Here is a 24988-nt window from a genome sequence, read left to right as displayed (position 1 = left end):
AGAGTAGGGCAGGAGTTCTAAAGGGACTGGTAAGTAAACTGAGTCACTAGCCTGGGACTGCCTAAGGTTGTTTTTGGGACACTTGTCTTGCTGTGACACACCAAATCATATTTTAGTTCTTGTAACATATTTTTATTATATGAAATCCTCACCAACATATTACTCTTTTTTGCTAACTGAATGAATCAAAAAGGTAAATTCCACCTGATGACCTGGGTGTCTCATTTTATGAGATAAGGAGGCCAAATAATCCTTCATGTTTCCTTTTCTGCCTTAGCTGTTAGGAGGCATGAAATTAAATTTAGTTTTATGGGTGGAAACAATTTTATTCACAGATTCCAATAAAATATTATATCTATAAAAGGGTTGCAAATGACACTTCTTTTTATCATTAATTGTTCTGCTTTAATATGGGTTTAACATTTTAAGTTTCTTCTTTGAAAGTATGCACAGTATAAACTCCAAATAGTTATGTGGGAGAGATACAGATATTGTGGTATTTCGTATCAAATCTTGGTGTAAGAATATATGACAAAGTAAAGCAATAGACATAAAAATATATTATTGGGTAAGAACATGTGACAGAGACAGTGGAATGATTTACACACTTAGAAAACCACACAGCCTATTAAAATGAGGCCAAGAGTGCCTAGGAAACTATTTCCTTGTATAGCAATGCTTGATATTAGGAAATAGGATGGTAGAAGTTCATACTGGTTGTGACAATTCCTATTATGTAACTTTTAATATAGCCAGCCATTGTAAAAATAAAAGGATAAGAATAAATGCAAAGTAACCAATTAATTACATTAAATTCAACTTGACAATATTGGGACTCTGTCACTTAGTGCAGAAATTATGAACTCAAAAATATTTGAAACATCAATGATATGCAACCTCAGCTAAGAGTACTTGAAGTCTGAAAATTTCCAGATAATCTACATAGACCAATAAAGAAGGAAAATTATAACCTCTCCCAAATCTCAGCTAATCAAAATTTTTAGGGAATAACATTTGTTCTTTTTATATTTTTCTATTAACTGTGTTTACAAGCTGGGTGTGGTGGTGCATGCCTGTAATCCCAGCTACTCGGGAGGCTGAGGGAGGAGAATTGCTTGAACCTAGGAGATGGAGCTTCCAGTGAGCTGAGATCATGCCATTGCACTCCAGCCTGGGCAACAAGAGTGAAACTTCATCTCAAAAGAAAAAAAAAAAAGAAAGAGAAGAAATGATTTTTCTTGCCACAGGCACCTTTGTAAAACACTCAACACAATGCTTAGCCCACAATAAGAATGTTCTATGAATGTGAAATTACTATTAATATTGATACCATGATTGGTCCATCCATTGTAAAGTGAAATGCAGAAAGACTACTAAGTGATTGAAGACTTCTTTATATTTAAACCAAGTTATTTTTTCTATTATAAAGTTTTTCATATTTATTATATGAGTATAATTTTTAAAAAATACAAAGAAGAAAAGAGTAATCAATAGACAGGTAAATAATAGATGGGCAACCTTTAGTTGTATTTTAAGAAATTTAGGTTTTAAAATTTCTTCTTTCCTTAAAAGCATGCAGAACATTTCCCCACATATTCATCATCCATCTGCACAACAATTTGCTGTAATAATGGGCAGTTACTGTTCTCAGTGCATAGAAAGGAAAACATACAAAGGTTAAGTGACTTGCTTACTTGGCAAGAACAGAATTAGAACTTCTGTCACTTGGCATTTGACTCTTTCACCATGCGGCCTAAGACCATTTTTCTACTAAACATTACTACCTACCAGTCACTAATACATTTGTGAACATCAATCACCACTTAGATTGATTTAGGTCCTTAAAATGTGTGTGTGGTACCATTTCTTACCTCTTTGTCCTAACAACTAAAAGCCCAGATTAGCTAAGATGTGTTCTTAGTTTCCCCTAAATTTCAAATTTTCACCCATGATACTCTTTGAAGATATTTTTTAACTCTGAAACAGAAATGAGACTAACCTAAAGGGTAGACACAGTCTTGCAAAGAAAATTACAAACGTAACACTCTACAAGAGAGATCAGCCAGCTCTTACTCATCTCCTGTTTACAAATTAACACAAAGTTGGATTCTAATAGTAGTCATGGAAATGGATACAGGTATTAGATTTAGGTTAGATTTTGGAAGTAAAATTGGAAGAGAAACTGTAAAAGAAAGAAGGTAAATCCTAACTTTGGGTCTGGGCAGCAGGGTGAAATGTGCAATCACTTTCTGAGATGGGGAAAATAGTAAGAGTAGGTTTAGGGAAAAGAAATAAAGAATTTGGCTTGGGAAATATTAAATTTAAGGGGAAATTTCATCCAAGTGGAGATATCATATAGAGAGTTATATATCTTAGACTGAAAGAAGAGTGAGTAGAGTCAAAGGTAGAAATATGAGAGTCAACTGGGTGTCACACAACTAGATGGGATCATTAGATAGAGTTCAGACTGAGATTTCTGAGGACTGAGAATTGGAAGCACTGAGTCAAGAGGATCCTATGGAGAGATGGTGGAGTCAGGGAAGTAGGAATACAGTGTAGTATCTCAGAAGCCAAAGGATGAAAGCATTTAAAGATAAGTTCCCCAAATAATGATCAATTCTATCAAATGCTACTAAGAATTCAAGTAAGATGACAGCCTTGCCTATTGGGTTTTGCAACATTATATCTATTAGTGACCCTGAAAAGTGATATTTCTGTTGGAAATGAAGTTCTAATTGAAATCAGTCGAGAATATATGACAAATGAGAAACTGGGGACAGAGAATAAAAAACGAATTCTAGTAGCTCTGCAAAAACAGAGGAGGAGAGAAAAAGGATAGTAGCTGGAGGGGCATGTGGGGTTAAGAATTTTGGTTTTATGGTTTTTTTTTTTTTTTTTTTTTTTTTTTTTTTTTTTTGCTGTTGTCAAGTTAAATGTGTGTGTGTGTGTGTTTTGTTGTTGTTGTTAAACATGAGATATAGTGCAGCATGTTCATATGCTGTTGAGAATAATATAACAGAGGGAGAAAACTGGTATATAGTGGTAAGGAGGAATAACTCTAGGAGCAAAGTCCTTGAGTAGAAGAGTAGTATCAAAGTGTACAAGTGATATATCAGTTACAATTAGAAGCATGAATAATTCAGCTACTAAAATATGAAGGAAGGCAGAGTACACTAGTATAGATACAGGTGGTTTTGTAAATTTTGGTGGAGAAAAATGAGAAAGGTCTCTTCTGCTTGTCACTATTTTATTAGTTAAATGAGAAGAAAGGGCATCAGAGTGAGTTGAATGAAAGGGAAGCTGTGGAAGGGATGTGAAATATTGTTCTTGGAGAATGGGAGAGTGAACTGACTAGAATAAGTTGTAGTAATGCCAGATAGTGCTGGGAAATCATAGCATGGTTCTGTTCTTTCTTCCAAGCACTTTCAGTGGCTCAGCCATGGGCACAGAAAAAGAAAAAGTGGACAGTTGGATTTAACCAAGGTTGTTGTTTGCCAGTGAATATGGTGACAGGAGAGAGAGAATTAGGTGAGAAAGAATATGGTGACAGGAGAGAAAGAATTTGGAGTGCATGAAGAGGAGTAATTATAGTAAGATAATGGGATCTAAAGTGGATAAGGAGATAATTAAATATATATGCATATTAATGAAAAAATCAATAGTAAATGGATTGGAGACACTAGCTGGTTCAAGAATTGAAATTCTACAGTCTTTATTTCCCTTCCTCCAATGCTATTATTAGCTTCATAACACAAGTTTTCTTAGGAATGTGACCATCATATCATATTGTATTAAAATGATACTAATTTGGTAGAAACTCAGCTATGCTGTTTTCAGACAAATATTTATAAACTTTCAGTTATGTTTTAAAAAACATAAGGTCCAATAAAACCAGCATGACCAGTATCCTTTGCTCAGTACCTAAATCTTTGTTGACATCTGCCTGAAACTCTCTATCCAAATAAATCCTAAAGCACTGTGCAATCTTTTTTTCCATAGTGTTTCTCTTATTCATTCCCTTCCTGTCAGGTTCATCTCAGACCCATAAGCATACAATCTTTACCTAAAGGCTCTCCAGACTACATTGACTTTCAAGATTAACCTTTGGACTCCCTTACATATGCTCCATTTGCAACCTAAATGTGTCTCAAACACAGCTAAGATTGTCTTATTTTATGTCCTAATATAAACTCTTCACATCTATGTAATACATTCAGCTTAATCTGAAATTTCCTGGGCTTTTACACTGCTTTATGTCTTTCCCTTTCCTTCCTGTTTTCATCCCATTTCCCATCCTGTATCTGCCAAAAACTGCCCCTGGAAAATTCAGAGGTGTCCATTGTGCATTTGGTGAGCTGTGAGGGAGAGATCTTGAGAACCCTGGACACTGGGGAACCACAACTGGCTGGCAAAGTGTTTCTTTGGCAGCTGTGGTTTGGAAACACTTCACAGGCTATTTCTTGTAAGTTGGGCAGAGATTGCTTTTTTGGAAATTTCCCTCCTTGTCAACTGCTTGTGGGCTGGCCTCTGCAAATTAAAGCATGATCCTTCAGAAGAAGGCAGTAGAAATTTGTTAGGAAATCGTTTATTAAATAAGAGAACGTTTATAATTTTGTGACTTCATATCTCGAAACCAACTTCCTTTTCTTCTTTCAAACATATGGGATGAATAAAGAGACAAGTTTAGTGATTAAGTTGAATTTACTTGCCATCTCCTGCCTCCACCCCCATTCCAAAACAAAAACAAAAACAAAAACAAACAACATTTTAAAGAGAAAAGGGAAAAAAATACCTTGTTTATTTAGGCCATGGTGGTTTGACGGCATAGTTGGAATATCTGATGATCCGGCTAAATCTCTCAGAAGTCTAAGGCAGAGGGAGAAGCAAATACATGAGATAACAAGTTACTGATATTTGGTAAAGTATGCTGGAATTGTTTTTTAGATCTATGGACTAAAGAATGTGATCATATGTCAGGTTATGAACTCTTAGTCTAAACTAGAGAACACATACTGCAAAGGTCAAAGGTCAAAGGAAGTATTAGGAAACCTGCTGATCTCCCAGGTTCCACGCAAGAAACATTTATTTGTACTGTCTTTCCTTTGGTAGGATAAAAGTGATGGGCCAAAAAAGGCATAGTGCAAAGATATTGATGGGAAGCCTTTTCTGAATAAAATATACTTCTAAGAGGCTGCAAGCTGAACACTCGGAAGTATGTCATCATTTCCTCCCACATGTTCACAAGAACCCAAGCAACGAAATTGGTCCCCTCTTTGTTTCAGGTAAGGCAAGAGTCAGTGTGACTCAGGATAGAAAGTCACCAATGGGAAAGTTAAAACAGACTACCTGAAAGGATTGCAAGATCTGAAGGAAGTCGTATCAGGGCTCATGAGGATGAGAGAATAACCCACAGAATGTATATAGTTTACCACTTTCTAGTTAGTAGTGATACAGACAGGAAATAATGGATAGAAGATGGTGGTTCCCTGCCAAAGGCCTCACCCTCAAGCCTTGAAACCCTTGACCCTAAATAGGAACAGGCATTCTTGCTTTCACCCCCAAATGTAGCCTTTTGGCCTGCCATGACCCCCATCCTGTATCCATATAAACCCCAAACCCCAGGCTCCTTGAGCAGAAGAACAAAGGAGCAGAAGAGTGGTGTGGCAGACAAAAAGAGAAGAGAAGGAGCGTCTGAATGTAGAGATGAGTTTGGCTGGGAATAGTCAGAGAGATCAGCCGCAGGACAGCTGAACTCCAGGGGAAGATCATCTTCCCACTCCATCCCATTTCCAGTTTCCCCATCCATCCCGCTGACAGACATCTCCATCTGGCAATAAAATCCCCACATTTCTCACCCTTCAATTTGTCTGTGTGACCTGATTCTTCCTAGATGCTAGACAAGAACCCAGGTGTCAAGAGGGCACTGAGCTGGTTAACACTTAAGCCGTCTGCAGACAGCAGAGTAAAAAGAGCACTGTAACGTGCCCACTGGGGCTTCAGAAGTCACAGTCAACCACCCCTAGACACTACTGTGGGGCTGGAGACCCCAAAAAACCCACCCTGTCTCCTGCACCTGCCCGTCTGCATGCTCTCCCTCCCAAAAGGAGTTTGAGCATGCAGCAACCAAACAGATGAGCCACTCCCCTGTCACGTGTCCTGTGAGGGGGGTTATGAAACTCTCCATTTCAGTAGTTTAAAAACAAGGCAAAGTGTCAGCCCAGTGACAATGGCATGATGTGGGCCTTGTCTTCTACAAAAATGGAAAGTTCTACAAACTGAGAAATTTCTCCTCTGTTATGTTTGGTACCTTTAGGAAGTAATGTTAATTAATATATTGTTAGAAAGTACTCTAGGTAGAAAGCAATCAAAACCCGGAGCAAGTGTTTGTTTTGTTTTCTCATATTATTTTTAGAAAACTCTACCATAGACTAAATTCAATAAAAGTGATACAATAAATGTACGTGGGTACACACACACACACACACATATATGTCCTGTCTTTGTGCCAGTACCATAGTCTTAATTACCAAAGCTTTAGAGTAAATTTTCTAACTTTTTTTCTATTAAAAATTATTTGAGCTACTTTAGATATTTTGTACTGCCATACAAATTTTAAAGTCTACTTGTCAATTTTTACAAACAAACAAACAAACAAAAAGACTACTGGGATTTTGATTAGGATAATATTGAAATGATAGACTAATTTGTGAAAAGACGACAGCTTAACAATATTGGGTCATCCCACATGTGAATATGCCATATCTCTACATTTATTTATGCTTTTTAAAATTTCTTGCAGCAAAGTTTCACAGCTTCTGGGAGAAGTGGAGCAAGATGATAGAATAGAAGATTCTACCTCTTTTCTCTGCCCCTGCTCTCACGGACATCACTTTAACTACTGTCTCCACAAGAAAACATCTTTAGAAGAACCAAAAATCAGATAAGCCCTCACAGTACCTGGCTTTATCTCAGCATCACTGTAAAAGGCACTGAAGAAATAGAAAAAACAGCTCTGAATTGTGGATGCCACTCCTTCCTGTTCCCCTGACCTTCCACAGCAGTGCAGCTGTGTAGTGCAGAGAGCCTCTCTGGATAAAGGTGGAAGGAAAACACAGCAATTGGGAGGCACTGAACTTAGTGCTGTTCTGTTAGAGCAGAAAGGAAAACCAGACCAAACTCAGCTGATGCCCACCTAGACAGGGAGCATTTAAACCAGCTCTGGCCAGAGGGAAATTGCCAATCCCAGAAAACCTCATTACCATGGGCTACAGTGCTCTGTCTCTCTAAATAAACTTGAAAATCAGTCTAGATGATAGAGACTGCAACATTTAGGTGAGTCCTAGTGCAGAACTAGGCTCAGAGACAGTAGTTTGTGGGGGCATGTGACCTACTGAGACACCAGCTGGGGTGGCTAAGAAGTGCTGGCATCACCCTTCCTCCCCTAACTCAAGGCTGCACAGTTCACGGTTCCATCCCTTCCTTTCACATAAGAAAGGAAGGAAGAGTGGGGAATACTTGGATACCAGCTCATCCACTTTGATACCAGCTATCATCTGGATATAGCACCAGCCAGAGTTGTGAGGCCCGTTTCTTAGCTCCTGGATGGCATATCTAGACATGTTCTGGGCCCGAAGGGAACCCACTGTCTTCAAGGAAAAGGATCCAGTTCTGGCAGCATTTATCAACTGCTAACTGAAGAGCCTTTGGACCCTGAATAACCAGCAGTAATACCCAGATACTATGCTGAGGACCTTGGGTGAGCCTATGAGACTTATTCGCTTCTGGTACCAGCATGGCCACAGGAAGGGGGTCCCTGACTTTAGGATTTGACTTTTGGATTTCATTTCTGGACCTGCCCTGAGCCAGAGGGGATTCCACTGCCCCGAAGGGTGAGTCTCAGGCCAGGTAGCATTCATGACAAGCTGGCATAAGAGCCCTTGGGACTTAAAGAAACATTAGAGGTAGTCTCGTAGTATTTCCTGTGGCCTGGGGTGGTGGTAGCTCTGAAGCGAGGCTCCTCTGCCTTTGGAAAGTGGAAAGAAGAGTGAGAAGGACTGTATCTTATGGTTTGAGTGCCAGCTCAGCTGCAATACAATAGAATATCAGGGAGGTTTCTACAGTTTTTATTCTAGTCCCTGATTCCTAGATGGTACCTCTGGACCCATCTAGGTCCTGGGAAACTTCACAATCCTGAAGGGAAGAAAACAGGCTTGCATGGCTTTGCCACTTGCTGATTGTAGAGCTCCAGGGCTCCGAGTGAACATAAGCAGTAGCCAGAGAGTCGTTACAGTAGGCCTTGGACAAGACCCAGTGCTGTGCTAGCTTCAGGTCTCACTCAGCACAGTCATAGTGGTGGTGGACACAAGGGTGGTTTTGTCACTCCACCCCTAGCCTTAGGTGGCTTAGAACAAAGAAAGCATCTGCATATTTGGGTAAAAGTAAGGGAATAGAACAAGAGTCCTTGCCTGGTAATCAGAGAATTCTCCTGAATCTTGTCCAAGACCATCAAAGTGGTACCTCTATGAGTCTGCAAGATCAACTGGGTTTGGGGTGTTCTTGCAGTCTCATAGAGGTACTCAAAGAGGTTCTTGGGGTATCTAAAGCAGATACAGCTTAGATCATAGCACTCAAGTCCTTTCAAATCTCTGGAAAGCCATCCCAAGAAGGACAACTACAAATAAGCCCAGACAGTGAAGACTATAATAAATAACTAACCCTTCAATGTCTAGAGATTGGAGGAACATCTACTAGAGCCAATACCATCTAGGAAATCATGACCTCATAAAATGAACTAAAAAGGCATCAGAGACCAACCTAGCATAAACAGAGACATGTGAGCTTTCAGACAGAGAATTCAAAATAGCTGTATTGAGGAAACTCAAATAAATGTAAGATAACAGAATAGGAATTGAGAATCCTATGAGATAAATTTAAGAAAGAGATTGGAATAATTAAAAAGAATCAAGCGGAAATTATGGAGTGAAAAATGCAATTGGCATACTGAAGACTCATCAGAGTCCTTTAATAGCAGAATTGATCAAGCAGAAGAATCAGTGAGCTTGAAGATAGGCTACTTGAAAATATACATTCAGAGAAGACAGAACAAAAAAGAAAAAAAAGCAATGAAGCACACCTATAGGATCTAAAAAATGCTTCAAAATGGAAAATCCTAAAGTTATTGGCCCTAAGGAGGAGATAGAAAAAGAGATAGGGGTAGAAAGTTTATTCAGAGTGATGATAACAGAAAACATCCCAAACCTGAAGAAAGATAACAATATCTAAGTATAAAAAGGTGATAGAACACCGAGAAGATTTACCCAAAGAAGACTACCTCAAGGAAGTTAATAATCAAATTCCCAAAGATCAAGGATAAAGAAAGGATCCTAAAAGTAGCTAGATAACAGAAACAGATAACATATAATGGAGCTCCAATACATGGCAGAGACTTTTCAGTGGAAACCTTATTGGCCAGGAGAGAGTGGCATGATATATTTAAAGTGTTGAAGAAAAAAATTTACCTTACATTAGTATACCAGGCAAAAATGTCCTTCAAACATGAAGGAGAAATAAAGCCATTTCCAGACAAACAAAAGCTGCTCTACAAGAAGTGCTAAAAGGAGTAGTACTTCACTCAGAAAGAAAGTACATTAGCGAGTAATAAGTAATCACCTTAAGGTACAAAACTCAATGCTGATAGTTAGTACACAGAGACACACAGAATATTATAACATTGTAACTGTGGTGTGTAAACTATTCTTATCCTAAGCAGAAAGACTAAACAATGAACCAATCAAAAACAATAACTACAACAACTTTTCAAGACACAGCCAGTACAATAAGATATAAATAAATAGAAACAACAAAAAGATTAAAAGTGGAAAAGATGAAGTAAAGGCATATAGTCCTTATTAGTTTTCTTTTTGCTTCTTTGTTTATGCAGTGTTAAGTTGGTATCAGTTTAATGTAATTGGTTATAAGATAGTATTTTAAAGCCTCATGGTACTTCCAAACCAAAAAATGTACAATGGACACACAATAAGTAAAAAGCAGTAAACTAAATTATATCACCAGAGAAAATCATCTTTACTAAAAGAAGACAGGAAGAAAAATGAAGGGAAAGAAGACAATAAAAACGATTAATAAGCAACTAACAAAATCGCAGGAGTAAGTCCTTATTTATTAATAGTAACATTGAAAGTAATTGACTAAATTACCATTTAAAAGACAGAGTGGCTGAATGGATGATAAAAACATGACACATTAATCTGTTGCTTACAAGAAACACACTTCACCTATAAAGACATACATACATAGACTACAAACAAAGGGATGGAAAAAATATTCCATGCTAATGGAAACCAGAAAAGAGCAGAAGTCACTATGCTAAGATCAGACAAAATAGACTTCAAGACCAAAACTGTAAGAAACAAAGAAGGTCACAATATAATGATATAGGGGTCAATTCAGCAAGTGGATATAACAATTTTAAATATATATTCACCCAACACTGGAGCACACAGATATATAAAGGAAATATTATCCGAGCTAGGGAAAGAGACTCCAATACAAGAAAAGCTAGAGACTTTAACACCTCACTTTCTACATGGGACAAATATTCCAGACAGAAAATCATCAAAGAAGCATCAAACTTAATCTGCACTAAAGACCAAATGGGTCTAATAAATATTTATAGAACATTTCATCCAATGGATGCAGAATACACATTCTTTTCCTCAGCACATGAATTTTTCTCAAGAATAAACCATAATGTTATGTTACAAAACAAATAATTAAAACATTCCAAACAAATTGAGATTATATCAAGCATCTTTTCTGACCACATAAAATAAAACTAGCAATTAATAACAACAGAAATTTTGGAAACTATACATGACAATTAAACAATGTGTTTCTGAATGATCAATGGTTCAATGAAGAAATGAAAAGGGAAATTGAAAACTTTCTTGAAACAAGGGATAGTGGAAACACCATATAGCAAAACCTGTGGGATACAGCAAAAGCAATACTAGAAGGGAAGTTTATACCTATAAGTACCTACATGAAAAAAGAGAAAAAATACTTCAAATAAACAATCTAATGATGAATCTTAAAGAACCAGAAAAATAAGAGCAAGCCAAATCCAAAATTAGCAGAAGAAAAGAAATAATAAAAATCAAAGCAGAAATAAATGAAACTAAAATGAGCAAAACAATACAAAAGACCAATGAAACAAAAAGTTGGTTTTTTGAAAAGTTAAACAAAATGGACAAATATTTAGCCAGACTAAGAAAAAAGGAGAATATCCAAACAAATAAAATCAGAACTGAAAAAAGGAGACATTACAACTCATACGTCAGAAATTCAAAGGATCATCAGTGGCTACTATGAGCAACTATATGCCAATAAGTTGGAAAATCTAAAAGAGGCCATTATCCTCAGCAAACTAAAGCAGGAACAGAAAACCAAATACCACATTTTCATACTAATAAGTGGAAGCTGAATGATGAGAACACATGGACACAAAGAGGGGAAAAACACACTGGGGCCTATTGGAGGGTGAGGGATGGGAGGAAGGAAAGGATCAGGAAAACTGATAGATACTAGACTTAATACCTGTAATAATCTGTTCAACAAACACCTGTGATGCAAGTTTATCTATGTGACAAACCTGTACATGTACCCCCGAACTTAAAATAAAAGTTTAAAAATGGAAGAAAAGGAGAAATCTCTAGATACATAAAACCTACCAAGATTGACCCAGGATGAAATACGAAACCTAAATAGAAAATAAGAAGTAACAAATTGAAGCTGTAATAAAAAGTCTCCCAGCAAAGAAAAGCCTGAGATCCAATGGCTTCACTGCTGAATTCTACTGAATATTTAAAGAAGAACTAATACTGATCCTATTCAAACTATTCCAAAATATACAAAAAAAAAAAAAAAGAGGAAGAAATAGTTCCAAACTCATTCTACAAAGACATTATTACACTGATTACTAAAACCAGACACATAAAAAAAAGAAATATTGATGTAAAAAATCCATAATAAAGTACTAGCAAATATAATTAAACAATACATTAGAAAGACCATTCATCATGACCAAGTGAGATTTATCCCTGGGCTGCAAGGATGGTTCAACATACACAAATCAATCAATGTGACACATTACATCAACAGAATGAAGGATAAAAATCATATGATCATTTCAACTGATGGCGAAAAAGCATTTGATAAAATTCAACATCCCTCCATGATAAAAACCCTAAAGAAACTGGGATAGAAGGAACGTAACTCAACCTAACAAAGGCTGTATATGACAGGCCTACAACTTGTGTCATAATGAACGGGGAAAAACTAAAAGCCTTTTCTCTATTATTTGGAAAAAACAACAATGCTCACCATCACCATTGGTATTCACTATAGTACTTGAAGTCTTAGCTACAGCAATCAGACAAGGGAAAGACATTAAGGGCATCCAAATTGTAAAGGAAGAAGTCAAATTATCCTTGCTTGCAGATGATATCATCTTATATTTAGAAAAATCTAAAGAATCCCCAAAAACTATTAGAACTGATAAACAAAATAAGTAATTTTACAGCATACAAAATCAACATACAAAAATCACTAGCATTTCTATATGCCAACAGTGAGCAATCTGATAAAAGACATAAAAGAGTAATATCATTTACAATAGCCACACATAAAATTAAATATCTAGGAATTAACTTAACCAAAGAAGTGAAAGATCTCTATAATGAAAACTATAAAACACTGATGAAAGAAATTGAAGAGGACACCAAAAATGGAAAAATATTCTGTGTTGAAGGATTGGAAGAATCAATATTGTTAAAGTGTCCAAACTACCCAAAGAAATCCATATATTAGATGTAATCCCTATCAAAATACCAATGACATTCTTCACAGAAATAGAAAAAAAATCCTAAAATTTATATGGAACCACAAAAGACACAAAATAGCCAAAGCTATCCTAAACAAAAACAACAAAATAGAAGAATCACATTACCAGACTTCAAATTATACTAAAGAGCTATAGTAACCAAAATAGCATTGTAGCGGCATAAAGACATACAAATCGAACAATGGAACAAAATGAAGAATGAAGAAACAAATTCACACACCTAGAGTGAACTCAGTTTTTAAAAAGGTGCCAAGAACATACACTCGGGAAAGACAATCTCTTTGATAGATGGTGCTAGGAAAACTGGATATCCATGCAGAGAAATGAAACTACACCATCTCTTACTATACCCCAAAATAAAAATTGACTAAGAGATAAATCTAAGATCTCAAGTTATAAAACTACTTACAAGAAAACATTGGGGAAAATCTCCAGGACATTTGTCTGGGCAAAAATTTCTTGAGAAATATCCAACAAGCACAGGCAATCAAAGCAAAAATGGACAAATGGGATCACATCAAGTTAAAAATCTTCTACACAGAAAAGGATACAATCAATACAGTGAAAAGACACACAGAATGGGAGAAAATATTTGCAAAGCACCCATCCATTTAATGATACATTTTAGAATAACTTAAGGAGTGCAATTGGATTGTTTGTAACTCAAAGAATAAATGCTTGAGAGAATGATTACCCTATACTCTATGATGTACTTATTTCACATTACATGCCTATATTAAAACTTCTTGTGTACCTCACAAATGTATACACCTACTATGTATCCACAAAAAATAACAATTAAAAAATAAAAAATTAAATTAAAAGTTTTACAGGTTCTAATTTACAGAACTTGCACATATTTTTAAAAATTTATCCCTAAGTATGTCTGGTTTTTTTGATGCTATTTTGAGTGATATTGCTTTTAATGTTTATTTTCCTAATGTTTACTTGTAGCATGTAGTTTTTTTGTGTGTATCAATTTTAGAACCTACAATCTTTCCAAATTCACTCATTAGTTATAGGAGCTTTAACTTTCAGCTTCATTAGGATTTCCTGCATACACAAGCATTTGTGTAAGCAAGAACAATTTTACTTATTTTGTTCCAAATTATATATCGTTGTTCCCCTTGTATTTATTTTATTACAATGGCCACCCTCAGTACAATGTTATATAGACATGGTGAACATGAATATATTTACCTTATTATTGGTTTTTGTTGGGAAGAAGGATTCAGTTTTTTATCATAAGTGAAATGTTTGCTTTGTAATTTTCTTGTAGACATACTTTGTCAAGTGGAGAAAGTTCTTCCTAGTTCTTAGGTAATTATGAACAAGTGTTAAAATTTGTAGAATGCAGTTTCTACATCTATTGCGTTAACCGTATTTTAAAAAATAATTATTTTGATAAAATAGTCAATTACATAATTATCAAATGTTACACCAAATTTCAATTTCTGTATTAACTGCTTAGCTGTGATGTATTTATCCTGTATTCCTGCCTTCAATTTGCCAAGAAAATTTTCTGAGGATTATTACATCCTTATTCATGAGATACATTTGGATTGTAGTTTTACTTTCTTAAAATATCTTTTCCTGTTTTTGCTTTTTATCAGGTGGTGTTGGTCTCATTCAATTCATTAGAAAATATTGATTTCTTTCCTTATTTTCCAAAAAAGTTTGTGTAAGATTGATAAGTCTTCCTTAAATGTCTAGCAGAATTCACTAGTAAAGTTCTACAGGCCTGAAGTTCTCATGGTTCAAAGATTTTACATTACAAATTCATTTTTTAATCAACTAGGATTATTTAGATTTTCTATTTTTTCTTGTGTATGTTTTGGTAATTTGTTTTGTGTAAGAAATTTGTCCATTTTTTCTCCATGTTGCTTCAATTTATTTGCATATAGTTGTTCATTATATTTCCTTATTCACTTAATTCTATAGGTTCTCTTTTAATTCTAATATTCATAATTTGTGTATTTTTCTCCTTGATCAACATTTTTAGAGATTTATCAATTTAATCCTTCTTTTCAAAGAAACAGTTTTGGTTAAATCTATTTTCCTCTTTTATTTGTACATTTTCTATTTTATTAATTTTCTTTATTGATAGATCATTTCCTTCTTTATTTTACTTTGGGTTTTGTTTGTATTTTTTATTCTTCTCATTGTTTTAATATAAACATTAACTTACCTCTAAACACTGCTTTATCTGTGTATGGGTTTTGATATGTTTTGCTTTTATTATCATTTACTTCAAAATATTTTGCAATTTCTTTTGCAATTCCTTCTTTGACCCAAACATTATTTAGAAGTATGTTGTTTAATTTTACAATATTTGAAAATTTAAAAGTATATTTTAGTTATTGATATCTAACTCAATTTTATTTGATTAATTTAATTTAATTTTGGTCAGAGAACATGCTCTGTATTATTATAGTCCTTCTATATTTATCAAGTCTTCTTGCTGTTCAGCATATTATCTAGCTCGGTGAAAGTTTCACATGTACTTGGAAGAAATGTTCTTGGCTATGTTTCTTTACCTATATATGTTAATGCAGTCAAGTTGGTTGATAGTAGTGTTCAAGTTGTATCTGTCATCTGATTTCAACAGATTTCCATTTTACTTGTTCTATTTTGAATATTGAATATTGAAATATCAAACTGTAATGGTAGATTTACCTATTTGTTTTTAAGTTCTGTCAGATTTTGCTGATATGTATACCAGGTAATTTTTCTCATTTTAAAGTCTGCGTTGTCTCATATTAATATAGCCATGCTAGCTTTCTTATGCTTACATTACTGAGTGAATGGTGTATTTATTTCCATTCTTTTACTTTTCACTTTAACCTATCCAATTTTTAAAATAGACATTATACAGGTCTTCTTTGTGCAGTTCTCATTTAATAATCTGTGCCTTTTAAAAAGCATATTTGCATCATTTACAGTTAATGTAATTACCAGTATGATTGTTGATATTAAATCTACCATTTGATGTTCATGTACCATTTTTTTCTTTGTGCTTTGTTCAGTTTTCCTCTTTCTTGTCTTCCTTGGGATTACGTATTTATATTTTAGGACTCTACCTTTACTATTGACTGATTTGTTTTATATTTTGTTGATGGTATTGGGTCTATATTAAGTGTCTTTAACTTATTACAGCCTACTTTCAAATAATATTGTATAACTTTTGTATAATGTAAGACCTTTGCAAAAATGTACTTCCATTTTCCTTCCAGCTCTTTGTCTTACCATTGTATTATATTTTATTTTGTACATTTTAATGTGTGACGTTGTTGAGTTTCTAGATATTATTGTCTTCATTTAAATAGTTTTGATGTTTTGAGGCATGTGTTAAAGTTACTCATAAAGCTATTTCATTTTTTAAGGCTAGTTTTGAGTCATTTAAGGTTAGGTCTAATTTAGTCCTACTACTAAGGTATGATTCTAATGAGGTCGCTACTAAATATCCTAGGTGTTCTGAAAGGTCTTCCCAATCTGGCTATTCAGAAGTCAAACATCTCAACCACACATGAGTTCTTGGAATTGTTCAATTTATGAATCCCTGTAGTTCATTTTTTAAAACCATGTTGAGATTCACCATATAGATATGCACTTTTGTATTCACCAACAGATTAAAGGAAAATCCCCCAAAGATTTCTGGAATTTTTTTTTTCTTTTTAAATAACTCTCGCCTTTCATTCCTCTGATCCAACTCTAATCTCTGTGTCTTGAACTCAGAAAGACTGCCAAACTCTGCTTTAGTTTATCTTTCCAGAGCTACAGTTCAGAAGGTACCTCTGATCAAAAGCTGAAATAAAAGGATATTCTTAATTTGATTTCCTTCTCAGAGATTACAGCCCGTGTTGCCTTTTGACCAATGTCTAAAAATGTTTTAAAAGGTATGCCATCCCATTTTCTGGTTACTTATAGAAGGAAGGATAATCTGACCCTAATTAATCTGTCATAGCTGGAAGTTCAATTTGCTTACATGGTTATATCTGATTTGAATAGTTCTTTTGTTTTCTCCTCTGATGGTGGTTTGGGAGTTCTTATTTCTGTCTCACTTGTATTGGTGATTCCTTTTTCATCTCACTTTGTCATGGTCTTGGAACCAAAATAGAAAAACTTAAAAATCATTATAGCTGAATGCTCAAAGACTACTGCTGAAAGTCTAAAAGTATCATCCCAGTGATTGAAATTTCTGTTCATCATTTTATCTTCTTATGGTGTTCTACTTGCCATTTTTTTCTTAGCTGCACTGTAATTATATTAGACCAGATAAATCTGAAAGAAGGCAAGAACAGTGTTTGCCATATTTGCCTCCCATCAGAGACTTACAGAATAAAATCTTCAGGGGATGGATGTGGGAGAGTATAAGTACTTTGTCTTTAGTTCATATAGGCTAACAAAAGCAAAATACTTTAGTATTTATAAACAATAGAAATGTTCTGGAGGCTGGGAAGTCCAAGATCCAAGTACTAGTAGATTTGGCGTTTGATGGGAGCTCACCCTCTGCCTAATAGTAACTTCTTGCTGTGTCTTCACATGGTGGAAGGGCAAAACAACCTCTCTTGGGCCTCACTTGGAAGAGCACTAATCCCATTTATGAAGATAGATCCCTCATGACTTAATGAACTTCGAAAATCCCTATCTCCTAATACAATTACACTAGGGATTAGTTTTCAACATATAATTTTGGGAGGACATAAATAATCAGACAATAGCATACCCTAAATTATTTTTATCAGCCTATAATTTACAAAATAGTGAGTTAGGACACTTGACACGTAACCCAGATGTCAGGTGGGGTTTCTCTGGCCCTTAAATTATAGATACAATTGCATTAATTCCCCACCCCCCAAATCACAGCTTGAGAAAGTTCCCTTTGCTACAATCTTTACAGCATCTTGTCACTTATATACCCACAGTTTCTTCTGCTTCCAGACTCCTGCTTCTGTTAATCTTTTTCACCATTTTTCACAAATGAAACTGACACAAAGCATTTCTAAACACAAGTCACTCCTTTATCACAAGGACAGAAAACCGAATACCACGGGTTCTCACTCATAGGTGGGAACTGAACAATGAGAACACTTGACACAGGGTGGGGAACACCACACACCGGGGCCTGTCATGGTGTAGGGGCGTGGGGAGGGATAGCATGGGGAGAAATACCTAATGTAAATGATGGGTTGATGAGTGCAGCAGGCCAGCATGGCACATGTATACCTATGTAACGAGCCTGCACGTTGTGCACATGTACGCTAGAACTTAAAGTATAATAATAATAATAATAAAAAGAAGAAACCAAACATCAAAAAAAATAGTCCTCTTGTCAAAAGGACTATTCTTCACCTTTGCATTTAGGATATCCCTTGCCCCTTCTCCAAGCAAGCACATGCTTTCACTGATACCACTAGTTCTTTATTCTTCCTTTCACCTTCTATCTTCACTGTTATCTCATCTCCCCTCTTCTTTTCCTGAACAATAAAAACCTCTCTTTATTAGGCCATGACAGAGATTTTTCTTTATCCTCTGAAGCATTAGAAACACTCTTAACACCTTGAGGATTTATTCTTTAATTAAAATCTTACGAATATATCATTTACCATAAAATTAAGGGTAATACTGTTATGTTTATTTAATTTTAGAAAGTAGAACATATTGACAATGTTGCTTATAGGTATGAATGGATGAGATCAAAACTGCCAGTCAACCTTTGACAGCCAATCACTTCACTTCTGTGGCATTGTAAAGACTGACCTTGGACACACTTGAGAACCTGGTGCTACCAGCATTTCCCCCAACTACTATGATTTTAATTCTATAAAGAGTGACTATATTTTTCATTGTTTTAGCTTTGGGTTTGATACAGAACCTTTAGAAACACAAGGTTACAGTACATAATTTGTTTGGGACTTGCACCAGCGGCCTCCCTGGGTTCTCAGACCTTTGGCCTCAGACTGAGAGTTTGGCTTCTCTGGTTCTCTAGCTTGTAGATGGCCTGTTATGGAAATTTTTGGGTTGATCAATCGCATGAGCCAATTTCTCTGAGAAATCCCCTGTCATCTATAATCTATCTGTTTGTCTATCTATCCATCTATCCATCTGATCATCTCTCTATCTCCTATTGGTTCTCTCTGGATAACCCTGACTAATACTGACTGCTTCTCATTTTTAAACTATAATGACAGTTTTGGCCTAATTATATATTAACTTATTAAATAATCACATCAGGATAGATTGCATACCTAGTATTAAAAAGTTCTGTTGTGTCCTCAAAGAGCTAATGATCTAAAAGTTAGGAGAAAGAGAAAGAACAAACAAACATGGCTTGATATATTTTTATGGCCTGAGCTCTACAGAGAAACACAAGCCTTTTGTCATATGCCCTGAATATGAACTCTAGAAAGATGAGAATGATTGAAAGACAGGAAGGAAAATGTATCACCTCAAAAGGAGAATATTATTTCTGTCTTTTGGATAATCAGCAATTAGTACCACTTGTGTGGGCTTATAAGCAGAAGATGAAAAAAATTCACATTAAATGCTTTTTGTCTTTAGTTCACAAGCGGCATTGTTTTGGTGTCCAGGGATGATATATAATACAAAGAGGGCAGAAACCTCTTCCATACTGTAGGATGGAACACTGGGTCTGGTGCTTTGAGTCTACAGAAAATGTAGCACAGCACCACTCTGGTATTTCAAGGCTGCAAAGAATCCATAACAGCAATGGCCATGGAAGCTATCATGGAGAATGAACCAGAAGCAATAATTTCTTGCCAAATATTCATATACTACTCACATTTATCCGGTCCCATTGCAATTAAGTGAAATGACATGACTGCTTCTGGTTAATGCTCTGTAAATAGAAGTGTTCTGTTCACTTTCAGGCCAAAGCATTCAAGAGCCAATGCAACATCTTCCAGATATTTTTTCCACTGTATTGATGACCCTTCAGATCATTTGTTTAGTTGTAAACATAAGATGGTGGAATCCCTGTTAGATTTGGTCTATAAGTCACAACTTGCAGGAGACCTTCCCAGGAAGACTGTCAGATCCTCAGTGAACTATGCATGATTTTTGAGGAAGAATGAAATTTCAGGTACAAGGCCACTAAGATTTCAGGGTTTGTTACTATAGCATAACTTCTCCTATCCTGACTACGATCAAGAGACTATGTCAACAGAAGGGAAGAAAATGTTAGATACCACACAGTAGGCAACAAAATGCATTCATGAGACATCTGCAGGTATACCTTGAATCCTTTTCAGCGATATTATGGATAACAACAGTCAGGATTCAGATTCAGCAAAATAAAAATATTATGATTTATGTAATCCTTCCTCTTAAAACTTACACTGTGTATTAAAGCTTATAAAGGTCTCAGAGATGGCTTTCCTATGTCCTTTATTGTATATATATGTGTGTGTATATATATGTGTGTGTATATATATATATGTCCTTTAAAGCCTCAAGGTGTTGAGCTGCTTGCTTAAGACCTCTAAACCAACTAATGACAGAAAGAAAATGGATTACAGGTAGTCTGAGAAGTCCACTAGGTGCTAAGTGAGCATAATAAATGCTTTTTATATATGACCTCATTTCCTAACACTTTAGGCTATCAGTGTTCACAGTATGTACAGTTGTACTTATAATTCATTGAAGTTATTTCTGAATTCCACTGCACAGTGTAATCTTGGAATATAGAGATCATGCCTTAATCTTTACCTCTGCAGTGTTCAACATAGGGTCTTTGGCAAAAAATAAAAAAATCTCTTATCATCTAGCCTCAGAGGTTGAAATTCCCAAAATTAGTGTATATTTTGATTTGGCTATTAAAGGTACTTAAAATATAAATGCAACCTGGGAAAAATAGAATGCTGTAACTATTCATCTACTAATACCTTAGTGCAAATTAACTTACCATATGGTCTTGTCAGACATCAGGTTTCTGATGGAATGGGATTTTTAAGGGAGTGGGAGCAGGAATATGGGCCCACCTGGACAGGTAGGACACCAAAGCAGAGACTCTGGACTATCATTTAATAACTTACTAAAGTCATGAAGTGATGAAGGAAGTGAAGATTTTGTCATCATTTTGTAAAAATTACAAGTTAGCCAGGCCCCATATATGTGTTTCACAGAGTTTCTTAGCTGTCTTTATTTTTTTTCTACATTTTCTAATTCCTATCTTTATATTTTAGAAAGAAGAGAGGAAAGAAAGAAGGAATTAAATTATGAATTCCCTTTTCACATTATAAAACATGAGATCATTGAGGCTGACTATATATCTTGTGGGAAAATTCACTATAGTCTGTTTTGTCAGACAATGCCTAAAGTCTTGGTAAATTAAATTTGTTTTTTGAGTTGTCCCTACCAATCAAACACAGCTTACATTTTCATGTGTTCCAAATGAACCATCAAATTAAAATTGGAAACAACACAGACTTATCCAAGTCATTGCCTATCTTTTACAAGTACGGACAGAATCTAATAGACATGGCTATGCTAATATTACTGAATTATTCCTCTGTGTTTATTTTACTCAGGTACCAGTCAATTTGATATACCTCCAGGTGAGGCACCACAGTGTTTACAGAAAAACAAACATTATCTACGGTATGAACATAACTCACAGATACCATGCAGACAAAATAAAGTCTTAATAGAAGACAATTTTCTACACTTATAGGACTGGCATTAATATTTTTTATTGTAATACCCATAAACAGAAAAATCTATGAACCATATACATAATAAATAATGCAAAAAAATCTCATTTAATCACTGCCTATAGAACATTTCTAGTACCTTAAAAGCTACTTGGGGACCCTCCCTTCCTTGAACCTTGGAGATAAACACTATTCTGACCTTTAGAATAATAGCTTCTCTAAGTACACATACACACACATATGTGTATGCATATACACATATAAGTGTATATATATATATCTGTATGTATATACCTACATATCTGTATGTATATAAGTGTGTATAATGTATATGTATAAGGAGGGGTTTGGGTGTGTAGCTTTATAACCTGTATGTCATCCCTAAATAATAGAGTTTAGTTCTTCCTGGTTTTTAAATTTACACAAAAAGAATATAGCTGTAAGTATTCTTTTGTGCCCTATTTTTTATTGAGCATCATTGTGAGATTCAGCCATATTGTTTTGTATAACTATTAGTATTCTTTGGTATGACTATGTCACAACTGATTCATTCATCCCATTGATGATGAACATTTGACTTCCAGTTTGGTTAAGGTATTATGAACATCTGACAAAATTTGGCAAGAATCTAAATATATTATAAGAAAAACAGAATAATTTTAGAACATTTGACTGTAGCTTCCTCATAGACTCATTACTGAGTGTGGACTGAAAATATTTTTAAGTCATCAATGAAGAGGTGAAATTTTTTTAAAAAGCCATTTAAACATTAGATGGAGGCTGGGTATGGCTCCCAGCACTTTGGGAGGCCAAAGTGGGCAGATAGCTTGGGCTCAGGAGTTCAAGACCAGCCTAAGCAACATGGCGAAACCCCATCTCTACAAAAAATTAGCTGGGTGTGGTGATGCATGCCTGTAGTCCCAACTACCTGGGAGGCTGAGGTAGGAGAATCATCTGAGTCCAGGAAACAGAGGCTTCAGTGAGACATGGTATCACCATTGCACTCTAGCCTGGGCCACAAAGTGAGATCCTATCTCAAGAAAAATAATTAGATAGATCTTGGAATTTATGTAGTCAAATCTTTTATTTAAATGAGTAAACAGAGATTCAGAGAAGATTTGACTTGGGGAAGATGACATAATTATAGATAGAGCCAAGAATGAAAGACAGCTCCCCAAATTTGGCAATACAGAATGGGTTTTTAACTTTTCATCCACTCAATGCCATGTAAGTGATAAACTGGCAAAGACTATCTGGAAACTTCCTGATATTCTACTCAAGGAGACCAGTCCACAGTCAATAAAAGACAAAAACATTTGTGCTATATTTTTTAGAAGATAAAAAACCTTTTGCATACCAATTTAATACAAAAAGATATGAAATTAAAAATACTTGAGGAAATATTTTTAGATGTAGAAGATGTATTATAAAATTATAAGATAATATTATTTTGTTTTCGAAAGTTTAACACTTTTTCATTATATCTTTCCATGTCATTTGCTATTTAAGAAACACAACAAATATAACCAACATGCCTTAATATCTCATAGAAAGTTGATTATAAATTGGGAACCAAAATCAAGCTTTGTTTTCTTTGAAAGGAAGAGAATTCAGAGGAAGAACAGCCATTTCATAAGAAACATTCTCGGTGGCAGTCATTCACAAAGCATATTGGATGAGAGACTCTATAATGCTCTGTGCAATATAAAAAGATGACTTTTTTTCCTGAGAGTTTGAAATCTCAATAGTTGTAGAAAGAGAAATTTCAAATGTTCTACCATTTATGCAAAAGTTCTGATATTAAAAAAGTAGATACATTGTATTAGTTCATGCTCCCACTGCTATAAAGATGTACACAAGACTGGGTAATTTATGTAAAAAAAGAGGTTTAATTGACTCATGGTTCTGTAGGCTGTACAGGTTTCTGCTTCTGGGGAGGCCTCAGAAAACTTACAATCATAGCAGAAGGTGAAGGGGAAGCAAGAACATCTTACATGGCCGAAGCAGAGGAAGAGAGTGAAGAAGGAGGTGCACACTTTTTTACAACCAGATATCATGAGAACTCTATCATGAGACAGCTTTAGGGGGATAGTGCTAAACCATTAGAAACCACTCCCATGATCAAATCACCTCCCACCAGGCCTCACCTTCAACACTGGGGATTACAATTCAACATGAGATTTGGGTAGGGACACAGAGCCAAACTATGTTATACATCAATGTAAATGTCATGGCGTGGCATAAGATATGTATCAGATTATTTGTGCACTCTCTCCACTAGATCATATAACTTGATATTCAATGCTGAGTATGAGCTTTATCTAGTCCTTTTGAGTATGAAACAGAAAGACCATATGTAACTAGGCAGCTGTAAGTGGAGAGAAATAGAGTAAATCAAACATAAACAGCAATCTATATGTACTAACAAGTGGTGGCTGGCAAAACCCATGGATGATTGAAGGAGCTTAGTTGGTGGATCTTTTTCCTCAAAAAAGTTTTCACTGTGTATCTCTATGTAGTGTTACAATTTTTATATTCTCTCTCTCTCTCTCTCTCTCTCTCTCTCTCTCTCTCTCTCTCTCTCTCTCTCTCTCTCTCTGTGTGTGTGTGTGTGTTCTTTATTTGGTTTGGGGTTGGCTTACTTCTAAATAAAATTTCATTTCAATTCTTACCTTGAGATCAGACTTTCCAAATAAAAATATCCTACTGTGTTTCATTTCCTAAAACATCCAGAAATATAGGGAGGAACAGAGGTTTTATCTTTCTGGAAACTTGCCATATTCATTTGCAATGCAAAATTTTTAATTGCTTACAGTTAATCTTCTGTATTGTCACCATCACCGAACTACATGGATGGCTAGTTTGGTGATACATGGATGGTCACTCTTTTATATTAAATGATTTGTCCTCCCACATGAAAATGGCTGTTGTAGCAATTATTTGGAATTTATCTAGATATTTTCAGTTGCTTCTCATGGTACCACTGGAAAAAAATAGCCCTTTTGAATGAGTGGAAGAAGAAAATATCTCACGAATGGACTTGAATCCACCAATACTATATGTCAGTCTATTATCCCTACTAACCTTGAGCCTCATAGAAATAGAAAGAAATAAAAATTTAGTTTGCAACTCAACGTAAACTGTCATATTTTAAGGGACTAGATTATTTGTGAATATGAAAAAGAAACCAGTCTAATGCTTGCTTTTACATTCTTCAAATAAAAATCTGCAGAAATCCCAAAAATGCTTCAATAATGTTGACATACTCGTAAAAGAACGGTTTTGCTAGAGCAACCAGGGAGTAAATCTGTGGCAAGAAACATGATATTAAATTCTGCTGTTACTGAAGGTCTTTTCCACAGATACTAAGTGATATACATAAGAGTGCTTGGCACCA

Source organism: Macaca thibetana, chromosome 6 (genome assembly GCF_024542745.1).
Source record: "Macaca thibetana thibetana isolate TM-01 chromosome 6, ASM2454274v1, whole genome shotgun sequence".
Classification (NCBI taxonomy): Eukaryota; Metazoa; Chordata; class Mammalia; order Primates; family Cercopithecidae; genus Macaca; species Macaca thibetana.
Note: the sequence above shows the minus strand (reverse complement) of the source record.